We start from the raw sequence: 6,000 nt of genomic DNA, 5'->3' as shown, positions 1-6,000 counted from the left end.
ATTTGAAGTACTTTGGACCTCTTCTTTCTCTCCAATATGCGGCAAGGCATCCGCTTTACCATTACGTACTCCTGGGCGGTAAGTTACAACAAAGTCATATTACACAAAAAACAATGCCCAGCAGAGTTGTCGGGACGATTGATCCTTTGCATTGCATAAATATTGCAGGTTTCGGTGGTCTGTGAGAACTGTGACAGTATGCCCGGCCCTCAATAAATGGTGTCTCCATTCCTTGAAAGCGTGTTTTATTGCTAGTAATTCCTGATCTGTGATACTGGAATTTAACTCTGCTGTTGAAAACTTCTTTGACCAGAAGGCCACTGGATGCAGTTGTCCGGTTTCTGTATCTTTTTGAGATAATACAGCTCCCATTGCAGCACTGGACGCATCAGTTTCTACTAAAAATGGTTGCTCAGGTTGTGGATGCCTCAAAATGGGAGCAGTGGTAAAATGTTTTTTCAAGGTCTGGAAAGCCTCTCCGATTCCTTGGTCCACGAGAATGTCTTGTGCTTTCGCAATAACAAAGTTATTGGATGCACTAGTTGGGAAAATCCTGCAACAAAGCGTCCATAAAAAGCTCTCAGTGTTGGGGACAGCTGAGTTTGCATTTAACAACTCTCGACATTCCTCGGTGGGTTGTTCTCCTTTTTATGCCTTGTATCGTAAGCATCCATGGATCCTGCCTCTTGTCTTACATAGTCTAGCTCTGCTGTTTGCTCCCGCCTTTTCACCTGAGCCCCTAACCTGACAGGTTCTTTATCCTCTGCAGGCTGCGCTCTTGGGGTAAAAGTTTCCCTATGAAAGGAGACCCCAGTTGTCAATCGAGACTGGGGTTACCCAAGTTGGCATCAATCCTGACATGGACCTCTTTGCATCCCCCCGGTCCCCTCCTCAGCCAAGGTACTCCGGTCTGATCAGGGTTCCCTGCAGCGAGGGCTTGGTGGGTGGATGCCTTGAACATACAGTGGCGGCTGGGTCTTCTGTATGCCTTTCCTCCTATTCCCCTCATCCCCAGGATGGTGCAGAAGGTCATACAGAGCAGCCCATCTGTGATCCTGGTGGTTCCTTTTTGGCCCTGCCGGGGGTGGATCCCTGGTTGGCCTTGCCCTCTGCAAGTGGGTCAGGGCTTCACGTGATCCATTTGTCAGCCTGGCTATTGAAAGGGAGGTTGTTAGCTTTGGGTATCTCAGACCATGTGGCAGAGACTGGGCCCATTTCTTAAGGAGGTATGAGGAGTCTCGTAAACCCCCTTCCCCCTCTTCTGTGGTGTCCCAGACGTTCTGCAGTTCCTTCAGGATGGGTTCAACAAGGGTATGGCTCTTGCTACTCTTCAGTCCCATTGGGCAGGGCTGAAAGAACTCAAGGGGGGTTTTGGAGGCACCCTGCAGGATGATTGGTTGGTAGGCCAGTTCCTTAAGAGCTTGGCATCCTCTCGGCCACCCCAGTGTATGAGTGTTCCTCTTTAGGATGTGCCCGTTGTCCTACGGTGCCCTTCCATTTTTCAAACTGGCTTGGGTACACCTCAAAGGTAAATACTGGGATGAGGAAGAGCGATATGGAGGTAATGCTCTGAATGCTTACTGGCAATCTTCTTTACTCCTAGTCCTACTCTTCCTCCTTGTCACAGTACTGCTGACCCTCTGTGACCTACCATGGTGTGGATGGTCCCATGATCTGACTGAACTTTGGATGAACTCAGGATTGTGGGTAAGGAGGAGGTATTATACCTCCTTTATGACAGGCGAAGCCTCATAGGCAAGTACTATAATAAATAAGTAATCAGAGCAAACCCCCCCGCACCCCCAAGTTGGTGACTGCCCTGAACACTGTGCTTTTTGAAGACTCATTGCATGCAGCGAGGCAATATGCAACAACTTCAAACCGCATCTTAAAGCCTTTGCTTACTAGGACAGCCCCATCTCAAACAATAAAGCAGTCCAATGCTGTATATATATGTCTCATGCTTTGCACACATTTTACTGTCATAGCGACTATTCTGACAGATGAAATGAGCATCATACCAAGTGTGCATTGCATGTTAAAAATGTATGCAATTTTAATTACTATCATAGACATGTTTGATAAATATGTGGTCATTCTTACATGCATGCAATCCTCCAGGCTTAGCAGCCAGTATCCTATATTCAAGGAAACCACATTTCTCAACACCTACCTCGGCCCGTCAGTCCTGCCCACACCACTGACAATCCATCCCCCACCTAATATCCCCAATGCCCCTCAGCCCATACCCATTTCCATTTCCAGCACTGTTAAATTTCTTTCAAGACATGAAGCATAAACGTTCATGCCTTAATAGAGGAGGCCATTGTGAGCCTTATGAGGTGTTTCAGAAACTGTTCATTAACATTCTAGGCTGCCACTGAGGAAGATATTAACAGAAAGCTGTCCCTCAGAATTAACAGAGTTTTATTTAACATAACGGAGCGTAGCTCGGTACTCTGCTTCTTTTGTCTGTGACGGCTCGGAAGAAGGGGCAGTGCTCAGACTAACGCAGCCAGTACGCGATCACTCATCACTTCTGTAGCTCTCGGTTCTCAGCCGGGGCATGTTGCTCCGCAAGCAGTTCTTCAGATGGAAGGTTTTTGTGCTCTGTGGGCGTTCCCCTGGCTGTCTATCATAGTATCACGTGCTAGCGATGACACTGGTTGGAGGCGGGTCCATGAGCAGTCACGGGTTAGAACACAATTGGAATTGGAGAACAATGGAGCTGCTGGTTTGAGGTGAGGGACCCCCAGGGGAGGGGCACTACTTGCAGGGGAGGTAAACAAACGCTCACTCTACCATACAAAGGGAACACACTCAAAATGTAACCATTCGAGATTAGTGGCAACTGTCAAACAGTTCGCCAACTCGTTATGTTGCACTAGGATTACCAGATTTTCAAGGTTAAGGTTGACATGACTTGTAACTTTAAAACTTTACTATACGTTTTATCTGAGCTGGGCAAAAAAGTGTTGTCATCATTGTGTATTGCTTAGAATTATTGTTCAACTGTCTGCCATAGGAATAAACAATGTAAATAGGACAAACAATAAATGCAATGCATATTTGTTATATACTTTACATTGTGCTTTTCGTGTCTAGGGCCCTAAAGCGTCATTAACAAATATGTGTGGGTGTAGTCTAAATAGTGTAACTGAGGAGATGTATCCTATGTAGATTAGGCAAGTGGCCTAACAGATGTGTGCAAGAATCTGCATGAGTTGAGCACGAGATCGAGAGATGTACATGAAATGTGCAGTTGTAGGTCCAAATCCCAGTCCATGTGTAGTGCAACTAAAAGTGGATAGGGTTATATTACAGATATACATATCTACCCTACAATGATGGAGATTGATATGGGTCATACGAAACATTCTATTGCAGAACATAAAAACATGGTTTGAAGACTTAAGTAATAGCATTAGTTTACCATCGTTATGCATCACGGTAGGCTATTGTTTATCCTTCACCTGCATTCATGTTCAACTAAAAGCCAATAAAAAAGCAGCTTGTCCTGTCATTTAAGACTAAGCCTGGGTAAAACCCAAACGACCAGATTTTCCACTCAATTTGTGATCTGCAGAGATTCTCAAACTTTGATTAGATTCTGGTAATACATTTTGAGCATGCAGATGTTCTTGTGCTTCTGGAGCTCTTTGGCAGTCACTGCCACAAAGGCTGACATGGCTTTCTTATGCAGACAACTTTCTGATGTTTGATATCATTGCTAGAGATTTGCAGAAATTGATACAGGAATGTGTTGTGTATGCTGAAAAATGCAATGACTTATGTATGAACTAAAAAAAAAAGGTGAATTATTTAAATCTGTATGGGAAGATTTTGAACTCAACTAACAATACACTGTAGAAGGATCTAAAGGAGATGATAAATACAGAACATCAATACGTAATGGCTATGTATATAGATTTAGATCTATGTGTGAAAATCTCTTAAAGACTGGATCCAATAAGTCGGCATTAGTTAGAAAGGCAGGGTTATATGAAATGCCTTTTAGTGAAATGGGATTGGATTAAAACAGTGGGAACATTTCATAGCTATTCCTCTATGAATCATTTACATGAAGATCATAAGGAATTGGGAAGGTTCATCCCTACAGATAAGGGGTGTATTGGCCACTTTTACTCCCTAAAAATAGGTGTAAATATACTCCCAACAAAGAAACAGGAAACAGAAACATAGAAGATTGTGCCCCTGCGTTCACCCACACAGCTAGCTCCACAGTTATGTTTGGACGGAAAGTATGCATAATGCAAGAGAAAGAAACTATTATTGCTGCCTAATCTGAAGATGTAAACATGTATCTTTTAGAGTGCATGAATGACTAGGTAGGTGCAAAGAGACATTAAGTGCAAAACCATTCTGGTTTACAATGAAAAGGTTTTTATCACTTATAAAATACTTGCATTGAGAAGGGGACTTACTTTTTTACTCCCTATTAAAATCATTTTACTCCCAACTTTATCTTATCTGGAGCACTGGGAAGTTCAGCTCCTTGATTGGCTGTATATTATAATAGATGGGCGAGGAGCTCATTCTTGCGATTCCGATGGAACTTAAAGTTGGCAAATGAAATTCTGGTAAGATATGAACATTTGAAAAATAAAAGGCTGAATGTAGGCCCCAAATTAAATTGAAAATGTGAAGCACTTGTTTTTAAGGTGCACGGGTCTTCAAGTAAATAGACTTAGATATTTTAGTTGATGGTTTTATTCATTAGCATTTATTGGTTTGAATTCTTTTTGGAAAAGATGTCGGAATAGTTTTATTACATCTGACGTGATTGCTGTAGTTGGCTTTCTTAAATCCCAGAAAATTGAGGGAGACTCATGCTCAACTTTTCTTTTACAAAGTATTACCTTTAAGAAATGGGTTAAAACATGTTTTACCTTGTTTAGACTTGGAAGAATGTTTTAATGGCGTATGTACCTTCTTGAGCTGTTTTAGTTAAGATCAAAGTGTATATATCTTAAAGCGTGAACATTTTTGTTAGTCTTTTATGTGTGTTTGTCCTGACCGAGGTGTCAGAGCCAAGTATTGGCTGCATGCAGAATGAGTGCTGGGGGACACAAATGTAAAGTTTAAGAAAAAGATCTCCTCCAGACCAAGCTGTACCAAACTGTCTTTGGGTGGAAAACAGAGGAAGAGTGTTGCCCTTGTAAGTGATGGATTAGTACGTAAGCCACTGCAATGCAGTAAGCGGTAGTTTAGTTAGAATTTCGGTTGTAAAATAATGCATGTCATGCTAGCTAGGTCAAATGGGACATTCAAAGTTAAGGTAACAGTCATTATAAGGCCTTTATGAAGAGACTGTCTGGTATCCAGCAGAGGCGTTGAGGCCTTCCTGCTCTGCCTAGGTATGTTCAAGTGATGCCCAAAGTAACAGAAATGTGCACTCTACCACCTACACTCAAAGCCACAAACAGCTGGGTTCAATTAAATCAGTCCAACTTTTGGTCTGTGGCTCCACGAAGAGCAATGTCCTGTGCTGGGTTGCTTGGGAGTTCTTGAGGCCTGCTAGTTTCACAGAGATGGTAAAGTTGGTGTGGGAAGATGGTCTCCACATAGCTGCTTGCGCTTGTGCTCTTCTAGGAGTTAATGTGCATAATCCATCCTTTTTTACCCTCCTCAACCTGGGTTGCAGTCAGTGCTTAATTTGTGCCAGTGTTTATGCCTGGCAAAATAATTATTGACAATTAAGTGCTGGGGATTAGCCTCGCCGAGCACCTGGAACTTATTTGTCAACAACAGCAGTTTTGTGAGTGGCTTTCACGCAAAGTCAATGATTTGTCAACATTTCATACAAAAGTGATTATTTTAATTTTTGTCGCGGGTCAAACTAAGCCAGCCTCTAGGTGTTGATTGCACAGCTTTCCAGCACATTTATTCTGACTAAACTGATGAGCCAGACAGTTTATCAGTTTTGGGATTATACCAAGTCAGGGCACAACTAGGATTGAGGAAATGGCAGGCGCTGGC

This window comes from Ambystoma mexicanum, chromosome 12 (assembly GCF_040938575.1).
Source record: "Ambystoma mexicanum isolate Mex_15411 chromosome 12, UKY_AmexF1_1, whole genome shotgun sequence".
NCBI classification, from domain to species: domain Eukaryota; kingdom Metazoa; phylum Chordata; class Amphibia; order Caudata; family Ambystomatidae; genus Ambystoma; species Ambystoma mexicanum.
The sequence above is the reverse complement of the archived record's forward strand: the minus strand, read 5'-3'. Positions refer to the sequence as shown.